Source organism: Schistocerca piceifrons, unplaced genomic scaffold (genome assembly GCF_021461385.2).
Source record: "Schistocerca piceifrons isolate TAMUIC-IGC-003096 unplaced genomic scaffold, iqSchPice1.1 HiC_scaffold_637, whole genome shotgun sequence".
Lineage (NCBI taxonomy): Eukaryota > Metazoa > Arthropoda > Insecta > Orthoptera > Acrididae > Schistocerca > Schistocerca piceifrons.
The window spans coordinates 1-18,900 of NW_025728880.1; the positions used below are offsets into that span (position 1 = coordinate 1).

General features: G+C 48.5%; 21 non-coding genes across 21 annotated transcripts; all 21 read right to left on the reverse strand.

Annotated features, from left to right (window-relative positions):
• Positions 1-9: 9 nt before the first annotated feature.
• Trnas-gcu lies at positions 10-91 on the reverse strand. The gene has a single exon. It is a non-coding gene; the product is annotated as a tRNA-Ser (tRNA).
• An 839-nt stretch (positions 92-930) lies between these two features.
• On the reverse strand, positions 931-1,012 carry Trnas-gcu. Its single transcript has one exon. It is a non-coding gene; the product is annotated as a tRNA-Ser (tRNA).
• An 840-nt stretch (positions 1,013-1,852) lies between these two features.
• Positions 1,853-1,933, reverse strand: Trnas-gcu. Its single transcript has one exon. It is a non-coding gene; the product is annotated as a tRNA-Ser (tRNA).
• Positions 1,934-2,772: 839 nt separating this feature from the next.
• Positions 2,773-2,854, reverse strand: Trnas-gcu. Its single transcript has one exon. It is a non-coding gene; the product is annotated as a tRNA-Ser (tRNA).
• An 839-nt stretch (positions 2,855-3,693) lies between these two features.
• Positions 3,694-3,775, reverse strand: Trnas-gcu. Its single transcript has one exon. It is a non-coding gene; the product is annotated as a tRNA-Ser (tRNA).
• Positions 3,776-4,613: 838 nt separating this feature from the next.
• Trnas-gcu lies at positions 4,614-4,695 on the reverse strand. Its single transcript has one exon. It is a non-coding gene; the product is annotated as a tRNA-Ser (tRNA).
• Positions 4,696-5,534: 839 nt separating this feature from the next.
• Positions 5,535-5,616, reverse strand: Trnas-gcu. The gene has a single exon. It is a non-coding gene; the product is annotated as a tRNA-Ser (tRNA).
• Positions 5,617-6,455: 839 nt separating this feature from the next.
• Positions 6,456-6,537, reverse strand: Trnas-gcu. Its single transcript has one exon. It is a non-coding gene; the product is annotated as a tRNA-Ser (tRNA).
• Positions 6,538-7,376: 839 nt separating this feature from the next.
• Trnas-gcu lies at positions 7,377-7,458 on the reverse strand. Its single transcript has one exon. It is a non-coding gene; the product is annotated as a tRNA-Ser (tRNA).
• An 839-nt stretch (positions 7,459-8,297) lies between these two features.
• Trnas-gcu lies at positions 8,298-8,379 on the reverse strand. Its single transcript has one exon. It is a non-coding gene; the product is annotated as a tRNA-Ser (tRNA).
• Positions 8,380-9,218: 839 nt separating this feature from the next.
• Positions 9,219-9,300, reverse strand: Trnas-gcu. The gene has a single exon. It is a non-coding gene; the product is annotated as a tRNA-Ser (tRNA).
• An 839-nt stretch (positions 9,301-10,139) lies between these two features.
• Trnas-gcu lies at positions 10,140-10,221 on the reverse strand. The gene has a single exon. It is a non-coding gene; the product is annotated as a tRNA-Ser (tRNA).
• An 839-nt stretch (positions 10,222-11,060) lies between these two features.
• Trnas-gcu lies at positions 11,061-11,142 on the reverse strand. The gene has a single exon. It is a non-coding gene; the product is annotated as a tRNA-Ser (tRNA).
• An 839-nt stretch (positions 11,143-11,981) lies between these two features.
• On the reverse strand, positions 11,982-12,063 carry Trnas-gcu. The gene has a single exon. It is a non-coding gene; the product is annotated as a tRNA-Ser (tRNA).
• An 839-nt stretch (positions 12,064-12,902) lies between these two features.
• On the reverse strand, positions 12,903-12,984 carry Trnas-gcu. The gene has a single exon. It is a non-coding gene; the product is annotated as a tRNA-Ser (tRNA).
• Positions 12,985-13,823: 839 nt separating this feature from the next.
• On the reverse strand, positions 13,824-13,905 carry Trnas-gcu. Its single transcript has one exon. It is a non-coding gene; the product is annotated as a tRNA-Ser (tRNA).
• Positions 13,906-14,744: 839 nt separating this feature from the next.
• Trnas-gcu lies at positions 14,745-14,826 on the reverse strand. Its single transcript has one exon. It is a non-coding gene; the product is annotated as a tRNA-Ser (tRNA).
• Positions 14,827-15,665: 839 nt separating this feature from the next.
• Trnas-gcu lies at positions 15,666-15,747 on the reverse strand. Its single transcript has one exon. It is a non-coding gene; the product is annotated as a tRNA-Ser (tRNA).
• An 839-nt stretch (positions 15,748-16,586) lies between these two features.
• On the reverse strand, positions 16,587-16,668 carry Trnas-gcu. The gene has a single exon. It is a non-coding gene; the product is annotated as a tRNA-Ser (tRNA).
• Positions 16,669-17,507: 839 nt separating this feature from the next.
• Positions 17,508-17,589, reverse strand: Trnas-gcu. The gene has a single exon. It is a non-coding gene; the product is annotated as a tRNA-Ser (tRNA).
• Positions 17,590-18,428: 839 nt separating this feature from the next.
• On the reverse strand, positions 18,429-18,510 carry Trnas-gcu. Its single transcript has one exon. It is a non-coding gene; the product is annotated as a tRNA-Ser (tRNA).
• Between the last annotated feature and the right edge of the window lie 390 nt (positions 18,511-18,900).

Here is an 18,900-nt window from a genome sequence, read left to right on the forward strand (position 1 = left end):
AAAATTCATCGACGAGGATGGGATTCGAACCCAAGCGTGCAGAGCACATTGGATTAGCAGTCCAACGCCTTAACCACTCGGCCACCTCGTCTGCTGGTACAACAGCTGTGTCTTGGGCTAGTGCTTGCGGAAAGAAGACATTTGTCGATTCGAAAACGCATTCAAAACATCGTACTGGGCCGGTGTTAACGCCTTATGCCAAGCTGCAGTGCAGCCGACCAAGCTCCCACTCGCGAATCGTTTAATGACAGCATCCGTCCACGTCGATATCCGATCGGGGCAAAATCACCGGCCCACCTATTTACCGCAGTAATAAGCATTGTATCGACATGCAGTGTCGTCTAATGCAAATGAGAAAGGTGCTGTGCATTCTTTTCCACGACTTACTGCAACGAAACGTACAGCTCGATACGCTACACTGATATTGCTTGCAAGGTTTTGACGTTCCCCCTAGCCCAAGATTGTCCTGCTGTTTGCGATGGAGCTTGGTGTTTGGTCGGCCACTAGCGACGGATGGCTGCAAAGTCAAGTCTCTCCAGTAGGCCTTGCCAAATCGCTTCTGTAGATGGCGGCCTCACTTGAAACAAACTGTCGGAAGGCGACAGTTGTGCTACAGATGGATTATTATAGGCTCGATACGTTAAAATGACTGCGACAGGTATGCACTTAAATATAAATAAGAGCTCGTCGTTCGCAAATACCAACATACTCTTAGCTGCAGCCGAAATTTCATTGGTTTGTAGATCTCGAAATGATGTTTAATTCGAAGGGCATACGCTATGGAATGTTGTGCGCTTTCATCTGGTAGGCAGTTTTGTCTCGTATTTCATACACACGCTATCTGCCACGTATACGCGTCGTTGTTACTACTGAGTGGCGTTTCGCACGGAGAAGGAGTGACCGCAAACGCGTGCTTCACGTAAAATTCATCGACGAGGATGGGATTCGAACCCAAGCGTGCAGAGCACATTGGATTAGCAGTCCAACGCCTTAACCACTCGGCCACCTCGTCTGCTGGTACAACAGCTGTGTCTTGGGCTAGTGCTTGCGGAAAGAAGACATTTGTCGATTCGAAAACGCATTCAAAACATCGTACTGGGCCGGTGTTAACGCCTTATGCCAAGCTGCAGTGCAGCCGACCAAGCTCCCACTCGCGAATCGTTTAATGACAGCATCCGTCCACGTCGATATCCGATCGGGGCAAAATCACCGGCCCACCTATTTACCGCAGTAATAAGCATTGTATCGACATGCAGTGTCGTCTAATGCAAATGAGAAAGGTGCTGTGCATTCTTTTCCACGACTTACTGCAACGAAACGTACAGCTCGATACGCTACACTGATATTGCTTGCAAGGTTTTGACGTTCCCCCCTAGCCCAAGATTGTCCTGCTGTTTGCGATGGAGCTTGGTGTTTGGTCGGCCACTAGCGACGGATGGCTGCAAAGTCAAGTCTCTCCAGTAGGCCTTGCCAAATCGCTTCTGTAGATGGCGGCCTCACTTGAAACAAACTGTCGGAAGGCGACAGTTGTGCTACAGATGGATTATTATAGGCTCGATACGTTAAAATGACTGCGACAGGTATGCACTTAAATATAAATAAGAGCTCGTCGTTCGCAAATACCAACATACTCTTAGCTGCAGCCGAAATTTCATTGGTTTGTAGATCTCGAAATGATGTTTAATTCGAAGGGCATACGCTATGGAATGTTGTGCGCTTTCATCTGGTAGGCAGTTTTGTCTCGTATTTCATACACACGCTATCTGCCACGTATACGCGTCGTTGTTACTACTGAGTGGCGTTTCGCACGGAGAAGGAGTGACCGCAAACGCGTGCTTCACGTAAAATTCATCGACGAGGATGGATTCGAACCCAAGCGTGCAGAGCACATTGGATTAGCAGTCCAACGCCTTAACCACTCGGCCACCTCGTCTGCTGGTACAACAGCTGTGTCTTGGGCTAGTGCTTGCGGAAAGAAGACATTTGTCGATTCGAAAACGCATTCAAAACATCGTACTGGGCCGGTGTTAACGCCTTATGCCAAGCTGCAGTGCAGCCGACCAAGCTCCCACTCGCGAATCGTTTAATGACAGCATCCGTCCACGTCGATATCCGATCGGGGCAAAATCACCGGCCCACCTATTTACCGCAGTAATAAGCATTGTATCGACATGCAGTGTCGTCTAATGCAAATGAGAAAGGTGCTGTGCATTCTTTTCCACGACTTACTGCAACGAAACGTACAGCTCGATACGCTACACTGATATTGCTTGCAAGGTTTTGACGTTCCCCCTAGCCCAAGATTGTCCTGCTGTTTGCGATGGAGCTTGGTGTTTGGTCGGCCACTAGCGACGGATGGCTGCAAAGTCAAGTCTCTCCAGTAGGCCTTGCCAAATCGCTTCTGTAGATGGCGGCCTCACTTGAAACAAACTGTCGGAAGGCGACAGTTGTGCTACAGATGGATTATTATAGGCTCGATACGTTAAAATGACTGCGACAGGTATGCACTTAAATATAAATAAGAGCTCGTCGTTCGCAAATACCAACATACTCTTAGCTGCAGCCGAAATTTCATTGGTTTGTAGATCTCGAAATGATGTTTAATTCGAAGGGCATACGCTATGGAATGTTGTGCGCTTTCATCTGGTAGGCAGTTTTGTCTCGTATTTCATACACACGCTATCTGCCACGTATACGCGTCGTTGTTACTACTGAGTGGCGTTTCGCACGGAGAAGGAGTGACCGCAAACGCGTGCTTCACGTAAAATTCATCGACGAGGATGGGATTCGAACCCAAGCGTGCAGAGCACATTGGATTAGCAGTCCAACGCCTTAACCACTCGGCCACCTCGTCTGCTGGTACAACAGCTGTGTCTTGGGCTAGTGCTTGCGGAAAGAAGACATTTGTCGATTCGAAAACGCATTCAAAACATCGTACTGGGCCGGTGTTAACGCCTTATGCCAAGCTGCAGTGCAGCCGACCAAGCTCCCACTCGCGAATCGTTTAATGACAGCATCCGTCCACGTCGATATCCGATCGGGGCAAAATCACCGGCCCACCTATTTACCGCAGTAATAAGCATTGTATCGACATGCAGTGTCGTCTAATGCAAATGAGAAAGGTGCTGTGCATTCTTTTCCACGACTTACTGCAACGAAACGTACAGCTCGATACGCTACACTGATATTGCTTGCAAGGTTTTGACGTTCCCCCTAGCCCAAGATTGTCCTGCTGTTTGCGATGGAGCTTGGTGTTTGGTCGGCCACTAGCGACGGATGGCTGCAAAGTCAAGTCTCTCCAGTAGGCCTTGCCAAATCGCTTCTGTAGATGGCGGCCTCACTTGAAACAAACTGTCGGAAGGCGACAGTTGTGCTACAGATGGATTATTATAGGCTCGATACGTTAAAATGACTGCGACAGGTATGCACTTAAATATAAATAAGAGCTCGTCGTTCGCAAATACCAACATACTCTTAGCTGCAGCCGAAATTTCATTGGTTTGTAGATCTCGAAATGATGTTTAATTCGAAGGGCATACGCTATGGAATGTTGTGCGCTTTCATCTGGTAGGCAGTTTTGTCTCGTATTTCATACACACGCTATCTGCCACGTATACGCGTCGTTGTTACTACTGAGTGGCGTTTCGCACGGAGAAGGAGTGACCGCAAACGCGTGCTTCACGTAAAATTCATCGACGAGGATGGGATTCGAACCCAAGCGTGCAGAGCACATTGGATTAGCAGTCCAACGCCTTAACCACTCGGCCACCTCGTCTGCTGGTACAACAGCTGTGTCTTGGGCTAGTGCTTGCGGAAAGAAGACATTTGTCGATTCGAAAACGCATTCAAAACATCGTACTGGGCCGGTGTTAACGCCTTATGCCAAGCTGCAGTGCAGCCGACCAAGCTCCCACTCGCGAATCGTTTAATGACAGCATCCGTCCACGTCGATATCCGATCGGGGCAAAATCACCGGCCCACCTATTTACCGCAGTAATAAGCATTGTATCGACATGCAGTGTCGTCTAATGCAAATGAGAAAGGTGCTGTGCATTCTTTTCCACGACTTACTGCAACGAAACGTACAGCTCGATACGCTACACTGATATTGCTTGCAAGGTTTTGACGTTCCCCCTAGCCAAGATTGTCCTGCTGTTTGCGATGGAGCTTGGTGTTTGGTCGGCCACTAGCGACGGATGGCTGCAAAGTCAAGTCTCTCCAGTAGGCCTTGCCAAATCGCTTCTGTAGATGGCGGCCTCACTTGAAACAAACTGTCGGAAGGCGACAGTTGTGCTACAGATGGATTATTATAGGCTCGATACGTTAAAATGACTGCGACAGGTATGCACTTAAATATAAATAAGAGCTCGTCGTTCGCAAATACCAACATACTCTTAGCTGCAGCCGAAATTTCATTGGTTTGTAGATCTCGAAATGATGTTTAATTCGAAGGGCATACGCTATGGAATGTTGTGCGCTTTCATCTGGTAGGCAGTTTTGTCTCGTATTTCATACACACGCTATCTGCCACGTATACGCGTCGTTGTTACTACTGAGTGGCGTTTCGCACGGAGAAGGAGTGACCGCAAACGCGTGCTTCACGTAAAATTCATCGACGAGGATGGGATTCGAACCCAAGCGTGCAGAGCACATTGGATTAGCAGTCCAACGCCTTAACCACTCGGCCACCTCGTCTGCTGGTACAACAGCTGTGTCTTGGGCTAGTGCTTGCGGAAAGAAGACATTTGTCGATTCGAAAACGCATTCAAAACATCGTACTGGGCCGGTGTTAACGCCTTATGCCAAGCTGCAGTGCAGCCGACCAAGCTCCCACTCGCGAATCGTTTAATGACAGCATCCGTCCACGTCGATATCCGATCGGGGCAAAATCACCGGCCCACCTATTTACCGCAGTAATAAGCATTGTATCGACATGCAGTGTCGTCTAATGCAAATGAGAAAGGTGCTGTGCATTCTTTTCCACGACTTACTGCAACGAAACGTACAGCTCGATACGCTACACTGATATTGCTTGCAAGGTTTTGACGTTCCCCCTAGCCCAAGATTGTCCTGCTGTTTGCGATGGAGCTTGGTGTTTGGTCGGCCACTAGCGACGGATGGCTGCAAAGTCAAGTCTCTCCAGTAGGCCTTGCCAAATCGCTTCTGTAGATGGCGGCCTCACTTGAAACAAACTGTCGGAAGGCGACAGTTGTGCTACAGATGGATTATTATAGGCTCGATACGTTAAAATGACTGCGACAGGTATGCACTTAAATATAAATAAGAGCTCGTCGTTCGCAAATACCAACATACTCTTAGCTGCAGCCGAAATTTCATTGGTTTGTAGATCTCGAAATGATGTTTAATTCGAAGGGCATACGCTATGGAATGTTGTGCGCTTTCATCTGGTAGGCAGTTTTGTCTCGTATTTCATACACACGCTATCTGCCACGTATACGCGTCGTTGTTACTACTGAGTGGCGTTTCGCACGGAGAAGGAGTGACCGCAAACGCGTGCTTCACGTAAAATTCATCGACGAGGATGGGATTCGAACCCACGCGTGCAGAGCACATTGGATTAGCAGTCCAACGCCTTAACCACTCGGCCACCTCGTCTGCTGGTACAACAGCTGTGTCTTGGGCTAGTGCTTGCGGAAAGAAGACATTTGTCGATTCGAAAACGCATTCAAAACATCGTACTGGGCCGGTGTTAACGCCTTATGCCAAGCTGCAGTGCAGCCGACCAAGCTCCCACTCGCGAATCGTTTAATGACAGCATCCGTCCACGTCGATATCCGATCGGGGCAAAATCACCGGCCCACCTATTTACCGCAGTAATAAGCATTGTATCGACATGCAGTGTCGTCTAATGCAAATGAGAAAGGTGCTGTGCATTCTTTTCCACGACTTACTGCAACGAAACGTACAGCTCGATACGCTACACTGATATTGCTTGCAAGGTTTTGACGTTCCCCCTAGCCCAAGATTGTCCTGCTGTTTGCGATGGAGCTTGGTGTTTGGTCGGCCACTAGCGACGGATGGCTGCAAAGTCAAGTCTCTCCAGTAGGCCTTGCCAAATCGCTTCTGTAGATGGCGGCCTCACTTGAAACAAACTGTCGGAAGGCGACAGTTGTGCTACAGATGGATTATTATAGGCTCGATACGTTAAAATGACTGCGACAGGTATGCACTTAAATATAAATAAGAGCTCGTCGTTCGCAAATACCAACATACTCTTAGCTGCAGCCGAAATTTCATTGGTTTGTAGATCTCGAAATGATGTTTAATTCGAAGGGCATACGCTATGGAATGTTGTGCGCTTTCATCTGGTAGGCAGTTTTGTCTCGTATTTCATACACACGCTATCTGCCACGTATACGCGTCGTTGTTACTACTGAGTGGCGTTTCGCACGGAGAAGGAGTGACCGCAAACGCGTGCTTCACGTAAAATTCATCGACGAGGATGGGATTCGAACCCACGCGTGCAGAGCACATTGGATTAGCAGTCCAACGCCTTAACCACTCGGCCACCTCGTCTGCTGGTACAACAGCTGTGTCTTGGGCTAGTGCTTGCGGAAAGAAGACATTTGTCGATTCGAAAACGCATTCAAAACATCGTACTGGGCCGGTGTTAACGCCTTATGCCAAGCTGCAGTGCAGCCGACCAAGCTCCCACTCGCGAATCGTTTAATGACAGCATCCGTCCACGTCGATATCCGATCGGGGCAAAATCACCGGCCCACCTATTTACCGCAGTAATAAGCATTGTATCGACATGCAGTGTCGTCTAATGCAAATGAGAAAGGTGCTGTGCATTCTTTTCCACGACTTACTGCAACGAAACGTACAGCTCGATACGCTACACTGATATTGCTTGCAAGGTTTTGACGTTCCCCCTAGCCCAAGATTGTCCTGCTGTTTGCGATGGAGCTTGGTGTTTGGTCGGCCACTAGCGACGGATGGCTGCAAAGTCAAGTCTCTCCAGTAGGGCTTGCCAAATCGCTTCTGTAGATGGCGGCCTCACTTGAAACAAACTGTCGGAAGGCGACAGTTGTGCTACAGATGGATTATTATAGGCTCGATACGTTAAAATGACTGCGACAGGTATGCACTTAAATATAAATAAGAGCTCGTCGTTCGCAAATACCAACATACTCTTAGCTGCAGCCGAAATTTCATTGGTTTGTAGATCTCGAAATGATGTTTAATTCGAAGGGCATACGCTATGGAATGTTGTGCGCTTTCATCTGGTAGGCAGTTTTGTCTCGTATTTCATACACACGCTATCTGCCACGTATACGCGTCGTTGTTACTACTGAGTGGCGTTTCGCACGGAGAAGGAGTGACCGCAAACGCGTGCTTCACGTAAAATTCATCGACGAGGATGGGATTCGAACCCACGCGTGCAGAGCACATTGGATTAGCAGTCCAACGCCTTAACCACTCGGCCACCTCGTCTGCTGGTACAACAGCTGTGTCTTGGGCTAGTGCTTGCGGAAAGAAGACATTTGTCGATTCGAAAACGCATTCAAAACATCGTACTGGGCCGGTGTTAACGCCTTATGCCAAGCTGCAGTGCAGCCGACCAAGCTCCCACTCGCGAATCGTTTAATGACAGCATCCGTCCACGTCGATATCCGATCGGGGCAAAATCACCGGCCCACCTATTTACCGCAGTAATAAGCATTGTATCGACATGCAGTGTCGTCTAATGCAAATGAGAAAGGTGCTGTGCATTCTTTTCCACGACTTACTGCAACGAAACGTACAGCTCGATACGCTACACTGATATTGCTTGCAAGGTTTTGACGTTCCCCCTAGCCCAAGATTGTCCTGCTGTTTGCGATGGAGCTTGGTGTTTGGTCGGCCACTAGCGACGGATGGCTGCAAAGTCAAGTCTCTCCAGTAGGCCTTGCCAAATCGCTTCTGTAGATGGCGGCCTCACTTGAAACAAACTGTCGGAAGGCGACAGTTGTGCTACAGATGGATTATTATAGGCTCGATACGTTAAAATGACTGCGACAGGTATGCACTTAAATATAAATAAGAGCTCGTCGTTCGCAAATACCAACATACTCTTAGCTGCAGCCGAAATTTCATTGGTTTGTAGATCTCGAAATGATGTTTAATTCGAAGGGCATACGCTATGGAATGTTGTGCGCTTTCATCTGGTAGGCAGTTTTGTCTCGTATTTCATACACACGCTATCTGCCACGTATACGCGTCGTTGTTACTACTGAGTGGCGTTTCGCACGGAGAAGGAGTGACCGCAAACGCGTGCTTCACGTAAAATTCATCGACGAGGATGGGATTCGAACCCACGCGTGCAGAGCACATTGGATTAGCAGTCCAACGCCTTAACCACTCGGCCACCTCGTCTGCTGGTACAACAGCTGTGTCTTGGGCTAGTGCTTGCGGAAAGAAGACATTTGTCGATTCGAAAACGCATTCAAAACATCGTACTGGGCCGGTGTTAACGTCTTATGCCAAGCTGCAGTGCAGCCGACCAAGCTCCCACTCGCGAATCGTTTAATGACAGCATCCGTCCACGTCGATATCCGATCGGGGCAAAATCACCGGCCCACCTATTTACCGCAGGAATAAGCATTGTATCGACATGCAGTGTCGTCTAATGCAAATGAGAAAGGTGCTGTGCATTCTTTTCCACGACTTACTGCAACGAAACGTACAGCTCGATACGCTACACTGATATTGCTTGCAAGGTTTTGACGTTCCCCCTAGCCCAAGATTGTCCTGCTGTTTGCGATGGAGCTTGGTGTTTGGTCGGCCACTAGCGACGGATGGCTGCAAAGTCAAGTCTCTCCAGTAGGCCTTGCCAAATCGCTTCTGTAGATGGCGGCCTCACTTGAAACAAACTGTCGGAAGGCGACAGTTGTGCTACAGATGGATTATTATAGGCTCGATACGTTAAAATGACTGCGACAGGTATGCACTTAAATATAAATAAGAGCTCGTCGTTCGCAAATACCAACATACTCTTAGCTGCAGCCGAAATTTCATTGGTTTGTAGATCTCGAAATGATGTTTAATTCGAAGGGCATACGCTATGGAATGTTGTGCGCTTTCATCTGGTAGGCAGTTTTGTCTCGTATTTCATACACACGCTATCTGCCACGTATACGCGTCGTTGTTACTACTGAGTGGCGTTTCGCACGGAGAAGGAGTGACCGCAAACGCGTGCTTCACGTAAAATTCATCGACGAGGATGGGATTCGAACCCAAGCGTGCAGAGCACATTGGATTAGCAGTCCAACGCCTTAACCACTCGGCCACCTCGTCTGCTGGTACAACAGCTGTGTCTTGGGCTAGTGCTTGCGGAAAGAAGACATTTGTCGATTCGAAAACGCATTCAAAACATCGTACTGGGCCGGTGTTAACGCCTTATGCCAAGCTGCAGTGCAGCCGACCAAGCTCCCACTCGCGAATCGTTTAATGACAGCATCCGTCCACGTCGATATCCGATCGGGGCAAAATCACCGGCCCACCTATTTACCGCAGTAATAAGCATTGTATCGACATGCAGTGTCGTCTAATGCAAATGAGAAAGGTGCTGTGCATTCTTTTCCACGACTTACTGCAACGAAACGTACAGCTCGATACGCTACACTGATATTGCTTGCAAGGTTTTGACGTTCCCCCTAGCCCAAGATTGTCCTGCTGTTTGCGATGGAGCTTGGTGTTTGGTCGGCCACTAGCGACGGATGGCTGCAAAGTCAAGTCTCTCCAGTAGGCCTTGCCAAATCGCTTCTGTAGATGGCGGCCTCACTTGAAACAAACTGTCGGAAGGCGACAGTTGTGCTACAGATGGATTATTATAGGCTCGATACGTTAAAATGACTGCGACAGGTATGCACTTAAATATAAATAAGAGCTCGTCGTTCGCAAATACCAACATACTCTTAGCTGCAGCCGAAATTTCATTGGTTTGTAGATCTCGAAATGATGTTTAATTCGAAGGGCATACGCTATGGAATGTTGTGCGCTTTCATCTGGTAGGCAGTTTTGTCTCGTATTTCATACACACGCTATCTGCCACGTATACGCGTCGTTGTTACTACTGAGTGGCGTTTCGCACGGAGAAGGAGTGACCGCAAACGCGTGCTTCACGTAAAATTCATCGACGAGGATGGGATTCGAACCCACGCGTGCAGAGCACATTGGATTAGCAGTCCAACGCCTTAACCACTCGGCCACCTCGTCTGCTGGTACAACAGCTGTGTCTTGGGCTAGTGCTTGCGGAAAGAAGACATTTGTCGATTCGAAAACGCATTCAAAACATCGTACTGGGCCGGTGTTAACGTCTTATGCCAAGCTGCAGTGCAGCCGACCAAGCTCCCACTCGCGAATCGTTTAATGACAGCATCCGTCCACGTCGATATCCGATCGGGGCAAAATCACCGGCCCACCTATTTACCGCAGGAATAAGCATTGTATCGACATGCAGTGTCGTCTAATGCAAATGAGAAAGGTGCTGTGCATTCTTTTCCACGACTTACTGCAACGAAACGTACAGCTCGATACGCTACACTGATATTGCTTGCAAGGTTTTGACGTTCCCCCTAGCCCAAGATTGTCCTGCTGTTTGCGATGGAGCTTGGTGTTTGGTCGGCCACTAGCGACGGATGGCTGCAAAGTCAAGTCTCTCCAGTAGGGCTTGCCAAATCGCTTCTGTAGATGGCGGCCTCACTTGAAACAAACTGTCGGAAGGCGACAGTTGTGCTACAGATGGATTATTATAGGCTCGATACGTTAAAATGACTGCGACAGGTATGCACTTAAATATAAATAAGAGCTCGTCGTTCGCAAATACCAACATACTCTTAGCTGCAGCCGAAATTTCATTGGTTTGTAGATCTCGAAATGATGTTTAATTCGAAGGGCATACGCTATGGAATGTTGTGCGCTTTCATCTGGTAGGCAGTTTTGTCTCGTATTTCATACACACGCTATCTGCCACGTATACGCGTCGTTGTTACTACTGAGTGGCGTTTCGCACGGAGAAGGAGTGACCGCAAACGCGTGCTTCACGTAAAATTCATCGACGAGGATGGGATTCGAACCCAAGCGTGCAGAGCACATTGGATTAGCAGTCCAACGCCTTAACCACTCGGCCACCTCGTCTGCTGGTACAACAGCTGTGTCTTGGGCTAGTGCTTGCGGAAAGAAGACATTTGTCGATTCGAAAACGCATTCAAAACATCGTACTGGGCCGGTGTTAACGCCTTATGCCAAGCTGCAGTGCAGCCGACCAAGCTCCCACTCGCGAATCGTTTAATGACAGCATCCGTCCACGTCGATATCCGATCGGGGCAAAATCACCGGCCCACCTATTTACCGCAGTAATAAGCATTGTATCGACATGCAGTGTCGTCTAATGCAAATGAGAAAGGTGCTGTGCATTCTTTTCCACGACTTACTGCAACGAAACGTACAGCTCGATACGCTACACTGATATTGCTTGCAAGGTTTTGACGTTCCCCCTAGCCCAAGATTGTCCTGCTGTTTGCGATGGAGCTTGGTGTTTGGTCGGCCACTAGCGACGGATGGCTGCAAAGTCAAGTCTCTCCAGTAGGCCTTGCCAAATCGCTTCTGTAGATGGCGGCCTCACTTGAAACAAACTGTCGGAAGGCGACAGTTGTGCTACAGATGGATTATTATAGGCTCGATACGTTAAAATGACTGCGACAGGTATGCACTTAAATATAAATAAGAGCTCGTCGTTCGCAAATACCAACATACTCTTAGCTGCAGCCGAAATTTCATTGGTTTGTAGATCTCGAAATGATGTTTAATTCGAAGGGCATACGCTATGGAATGTTGTGCGCTTTCATCTGGTAGGCAGTTTTGTCTCGTATTTCATACACACGCTATCTGCCACGTATACGCGTCGTTGTTACTACTGAGTGGCGTTTCGCACGGAGAAGGAGTGACCGCAAACGCGTGCTTCACGTAAAATTCATCGACGAGGATGGGATTCGAACCCAAGCGTGCAGAGCACATTGGATTAGCAGTCCAACGCCTTAACCACTCGGCCACCTCGTCTGCTGGTACAACAGCTGTGTCTTGGGCTAGTGCTTGCGGAAAGAAGACATTTGTCGATTCGAAAACGCATTCAAAACATCGTACTGGGCCGGTGTTAACGCCTTATGCCAAGCTGCAGTGCAGCCGACCAAGCTCCCACTCGCGAATCGTTTAATGACAGCATCCGTCCACGTCGATATCCGATCGGGGCAAAATCACCGGCCCACCTATTTACCGCAGTAATAAGCATTGTATCGACATGCAGTGTCGTCTAATGCAAATGAGAAAGGTGCTGTGCATTCTTTTCCACGACTTACTGCAACGAAACGTACAGCTCGATACGCTACACTGATATTGCTTGCAAGGTTTTGACGTTCCCCCTAGCCCAAGATTGTCCTGCTGTTTGCGATGGAGCTTGGTGTTTGGTCGGCCACTAGCGACGGATGGCTGCAAAGTCAAGTCTCTCCAGTAGGCCTTGCCAAATCGCTTCTGTAGATGGCGGCCTCACTTGAAACAAACTGTCGGAAGGCGACAGTTGTGCTACAGATGGATTATTATAGGCTCGATACGTTAAAATGACTGCGACAGGTATGCACTTAAATATAAATAAGAGCTCGTCGTTCGCAAATACCAACATACTCTTAGCTGCAGCCGAAATTTCATTGGTTTGTAGATCTCGAAATGATGTTTAATTCGAAGGGCATACGCTATGGAATGTTGTGCGCTTTCATCTGGTAGGCAGTTTTGTCTCGTATTTCATACACACGCTATCTGCCACGTATACGCGTCGTTGTTACTACTGAGTGGCGTTTCGCACGGAGAAGGAGTGACCGCAAACGCGTGCTTCACGTAAAATTCATCGACGAGGATGGGATTCGAACCCACGCGTGCAGAGCACATTGGATTAGCAGTCCAACGCCTTAACCACTCGGCCACCTCGTCTGCTGGTACAACAGCTGTGTCTTGGGCTAGTGCTTGCGGAAAGAAGACATTTGTCGATTCGAAAACGCATTCAAAACATCGTACTGGGCCGGTGTTAACGTCTTATGCCAAGCTGCAGTGCAGCCGACCAAGCTCCCACTCGCGAATCGTTTAATGACAGCATCCGTCCACGTCGATATCCGATCGGGGCAAAATCACCGGCCCACCTATTTACCGCAGTAATAAGCATTGTATCGACATGCAGTGTCGTCTAATGCAAATGAGAAAGGTGCTGTGCATTCTTTTCCACGACTTACTGCAACGAAACGTACAGCTCGATACGCTACACTGATATTGCTTGCAAGGTTTTGACGTTCCCCCTAGCCCAAGATTGTCCTGCTGTTTGCGATGGAGCTTGGTGTTTGGTCGGCCACTAGCGACGGATGGCTGCAAAGTCAAGTCTCTCCAGTAGGCCTTGCCAAATCGCTTCTGTAGATGGCGGCCTCACTTGAAACAAACTGTCGGAAGGCGACAGTTGTGCTACAGATGGATTATTATAGGCTCGATACGTTAAAATGACTGCGACAGGTATGCACTTAAATATAAATAAGAGCTCGTCGTTCGCAAATACCAACATACTCTTAGCTGCAGCCGAAATTTCATTGGTTTGTAGATCTCGAAATGATGTTTAATTCGAAGGGCATACGCTATGGAATGTTGTGCGCTTTCATCTGGTAGGCAGTTTTGTCTCGTATTTCATACACACGCTATCTGCCACGTATACGCGTCGTTGTTACTACTGAGTGGCGTTTCGCACGGAGAAGGAGTGACCGCAAACGCGTGCTTCACGTAAAATTCATCGACGAGGATGGGATTCGAACCCAAGCGTGCAGAGCACATTGGATTAGCAGTCCAACGCCTTAACCACTCGGCCACCTCGTCTGCTGGTACAACAGCTGTGTCTTGGGCTAGTGCTTGCGGAAAGAAGACATTTGTCGATTCGAAAACGCATTCAAAACATCGTACTGGGCCGGTGTTAACGCCTTATGCCAAGCTGCAGTGCAGCCGACCAAGCTCCCACTCGCGAATCGTTTAATGACAGCATCCGTCCACGTCGATATCCGATCGGGGCAAAATCACCGGCCCACCTATTTACCGCAGTAATAAGCATTGTATCGACATGCAGTGTCGTCTAATGCAAATGAGAAAGGTGCTGTGCATTCTTTTCCACGACTTACTGCAACGAAACGTACAGCTCGATACGCTACACTGATATTGCTTGCAAGGTTTTGACGTTCCCCCTAGCCCAAGATTGTCCTGCTGTTTGCGATGGAGCTTGGTGTTTGGTCGGCCACTAGCGACGGATGGCTGCAAAGTCAAGTCTCTCCAGTAGGCCTTGCCAAATCGCTTCTGTAGATGGCGGCCTCACTTGAAACAAACTGTCGGAAGGCGACAGTTGTGCTACAGATGGATTATTATAGGCTCGATACGTTAAAATGACTGCGACAGGTATGCACTTAAATATAAATAAGAGCTCGTCGTTCGCAAATACCAACATACTCTTAGCTGCAGCCGAAATTTCATTGGTTTGTAGATCTCGAAATGATGTTTAATTCGAAGGGCATACGCTATGGAATGTTGTGCGCTTTCATCTGGTAGGCAGTTTTGTCTCGTATTTCATACACACGCTATCTGCCACGTATACGCGTCGTTGTTACTACTGAGTGGCGTTTCGCACGGAGAAGGAGTGACCGCAAACGCGTGCTTCACGTAAAATTCATCGACGAGGATGGGATTCGAACCCAAGCGTGCAGAGCACATTGGATTAGCAGTCCAACGCCTTAACCACTCGGCCACCTCGTCTGCTGGTACAACAGCTGTGTCTTGGGCTAGTGCTTGCGGAAAGAAGACATTTGTCGATTCGAAAACGCATTCAAAACATCGTACTGGGCCGGTGTTAACGCCTTATGCCAAGCTGCAGTGCAGCCGACCAAGCTCCCACTCGCGAATCGTTTAATGACAGCATCCGTCCACGTCGATATCCGATCGGGGCAAAATCACCGGCCCACCTATTTACCGCAGTAATAAGCATTGTATCGACATGCAGTGTCGTCTAATGCAAATGAGAAAGGTGCTGTGCATTCTTTTCCACGACTTACTGCAACGAAACGTACAGCTCGATACGCTACACTGATATTGCTTGCAAGGTTTTGACGTTCCCCCTAGCCCAAGATTGTCCTGCTGTTTGCGATGGAGCTTGGTGTTTGGTCGGCCACTAGCGACGGATGGCTGCAAAGTCAAGTCTCTCCAGTAGGCCTTGCCAAATCGCTTCTGTAGATGGCGGCCTCACTTGAAACAAACTGTCGGAAGGCGACAGTTGTGCTACAGATGGATTATTATAGGCTCGATACGTTAAAATGACTGCGACAGGTATGCACTTAAATATAAATAAGAGCTCGTCGTTCGCAAATACCAACATACTCTTAGCTGCAGCCGAAATTTCATTGGTTTGTAGATCTCGAAATGATGTTTAATTCGAAGGGCATACGCTATGGAATGTTGTGCGCTTTCATCTGGTAGGCAGTTTTGTCTCGTATTTCATACACACGCTATCTGCCACGTATACGCGTCGTTGTTACTACTGAGTGGCGTTTCGCACGGAGAAGGAGTGACCGCAAACGCGTGCTTCACGTAAAATTCATCGACGAGGATGGGATTCGAACCCAAGCGTGCAGAGCACATTGGATTAGCAGTCCAACGCCTTAACCACTCGGCCACCTCGTCTGCTGGTACAACAGCTGTGTCTTGGGCTAGTGCTTGCGGAAAGAAGACATTTGTCGATTCGAAAACGCATTCAAAACATCGTACTGGGCCGGTGTTAACGCCTTATGCCAAGCTGCAGTGCAGCCGACCAAGCTCCCACTCGCGAATCGTTTAATGACAGCATCCGTCCACGTCGATATCCGATCGGGGCAAAATCACCGGCCCACCTATTTACCGCAGTAATAAGCATTGTATCGACATGCAGTGTCGTCTAATGCAAATGAGAAAGGTGCTGTGCATTCTTTTCCACGACTTACTGCAACGAAACGTACAGCTCGATACGCTACACTGATATTGCTTGCAAGGTTTTGACGTTCCCCCTAGCCCAAGATTGTCCTGCTGTTTGCGATGGAGCTTGGTGTTTGGTCGGCCACTAGCGACGGATGGCTGCAAAGTCAAGTCTCTCCAGTAGGCCTTGCCAAATCGCTTCTGTAGATGGCGGCCTCACTTGAAACAAACTGTCGGAAGGCGACAGTTGTGCTACAGATGGATTATTATAGGCTCGATACGTTAAAATGACTGCGACAGGTATGCACTTAAATATAAATAAGAGCTCGTCGTTCGCAAATACCAACATACTCTTAGCTGCAGCCGAAATTTCATTGGTTTGTAGATCTCGAAATGATGTTTAATTCGAAGGGCATACGCTATGGAATGTTGTGCGCTTTCATCTGGTAGGCAGTTTTGTCTCGTATTTCATACACACGCTATCTGCCACGTATACGCGTCGTTGTTACTACTGAGTGGCGTTTCGCACGGAGAAGGAGTGACCGCAAACGCGTGCTTCACGTAAAATTCATCGACGAGGATGGGATTCGAACCCAAGCGTGCAGAGCACATTGGATTAGCAGTCCAACGCCTTAACCACTCGGCCACCTCGTCTGCTGGTACAACAGCTGTGTCTTGGGCTAGTGCTTGCGGAAAGAAGACATTTGTCGATTCGAAAACGCATTCAAAACATCGTACTGGGCCGGTGTTAACGCCTTATGCCAAGCTGCAGTGCAGCCGACCAAGCTCCCACTCGCGAATCGTTTAATGACAGCATCCGTCCACGTCGATATCCGATCGGGGCAAAATCACCGGCCCACCTATTTACCGCAGTAATAAGCATTGTATCGACATGCAGTGTCGTCTAATGCAAATGAGAAAGGTGCTGTGCATTCTTTTCCACGACTTACTGCAACGAAACGTACAGCTCGATACGCTACACTGATATTGCTTGCAAGGTTTTGACGTTCCCCCTAGCCCAAGATTGTCCTGCTGTTTGCGATGGAGCTTGGTGTTTGGTCGGCCACTAGCGACGGATGGCTGCAAAGTCAAGTCTCTCCAGTAGGCCTTGCCAAATCGCTTCTGTAGATGGCGGCCTCACTTGAAACAAACTGTCGGAAGGCGACAGTTGTGCTACAGATGGATTATTATAGGCTCGATACGTTAAAATGACTGCGACAGGTATGCACTTAAATATAAATAAGAGCTCGTCGTTCGCAAATACCAACATACTCTTAGCTGCAGCCGAAATTTCATTGGTTTGTAGATCTCGAAATGATGTTTAATTCGAAGGGCATACGCTATGGAATGTTGTGCGCTTTCATCTGGTAGGCAGTTTTGTCTCGTATTTCATACACACGCTATCTGCCACGTATACGCGTCGTTGTTACTACTGAGTGGCGTTTCGCACGGAGAAGGAGTGACCGCAAACGCGTGCTTCACGTAAAATTCATCGACGAGGATGGGATTCGAACCCACGCGTGCAGAGCACATTGGATTAGCAGTCCAACGCCTTAACCACTCGGCCACCTCGTCTGCTGGTACAACAGCTGTGTCTTGGGCTAGTGCTTGCGGAAAGAAGACATTTGTCGATTCGAAAACGCATTCAAAACATCGTACTGGGCCGGTGTTAACGTCTTATGCCAAGCTGCAGTGCAGCCGACCAAGCTCCCACTCGCGAATCGTTTAATGACAGCATCCGTCCACGTCGATATCCGATCGGGGCAAAATCACCGGCCCACCTATTTACCGCAGTAATAAGCATTGTATCGACATGCAGTGTCGTCTAATGCAAATGAGAAAGGTGCTGTGCATTCTTTTCCACGACTTACTGCAACGAAACGTACAGCTCGATACGCTACACTGATATTGCTTGCAAGGTTTTGACGTTCCCCCTAGCCCAAGATTGTCCTGCTGTTTGCGATGGAGCTTGGTGTTTGGTCGGCCACTAGCGACGGATGGCTGCAAAGTCAAGTCTCTCCAGTAGGCCTTGCCAAATCGCTTCTGTAGATGGCGGCCTCACTTGAAACAAACTGTCGGAAGGCGACAGTTGTGCTACAGATGGATTATTATAGGCTCGATACGTTAAAATGACTGCGACAGGTATGCACTTAAATATAAATAAGAGCTCGTCGTTCGCAAATACCAACATACTCTTAGCTGCAGCCGAAATTTCATTGGTTTGTAGATCTCGAAATGATGTTTAATTCGAAGGGCATACGCTATGGAATGTTGTGCGCTTTCATCTGGTAGGCAGTTTTGTCTCGTATTTCATACACACGCTATCTGCCACGTATACGCGTCGTTGTTACTACTGAGTGGCGTTTCGCACGGAGAAGGAGTGACCGCAAACGCGTGCTTCACGTAAAATTCATCGACGAGGATGGGATTCGAACCCAAGCGTGCAGAGCACATTGGATTAGCAGTCCAACGCCTTAACCACTCGGCCACCTCGTCTGCTGGTACAACAGCTGTGTCTTGGGCTAGTGCTTGCGGAAAGAAGACATTTGTCGATTCGAAAACGCATTCAAAACATCGTACTGGGCCGGTGTTAACGCCTTATGCCAAGCTGCAGTGCAGCCGACCAAGCTCCCACTCGCGAATCGTTTAATGACAGCATCCGTCCACGTCGATATCCGATCGGGGCAAAATCACCGGCCCACCTATTTACCGCAGTAATAAGCATTGTATCGACATGCAGTGTCGTCTAATGCAAATGAGAAAGGTGCTGTGCATTCTTTTCCACGACTTACTGCAACGAAACGTACAGCTCGATACGCTACACTGATATTGCTTGCAAGGTTTTGACGTTCCCCCTAGCCCAAGATTGTCCTGCTGTTTGCGATG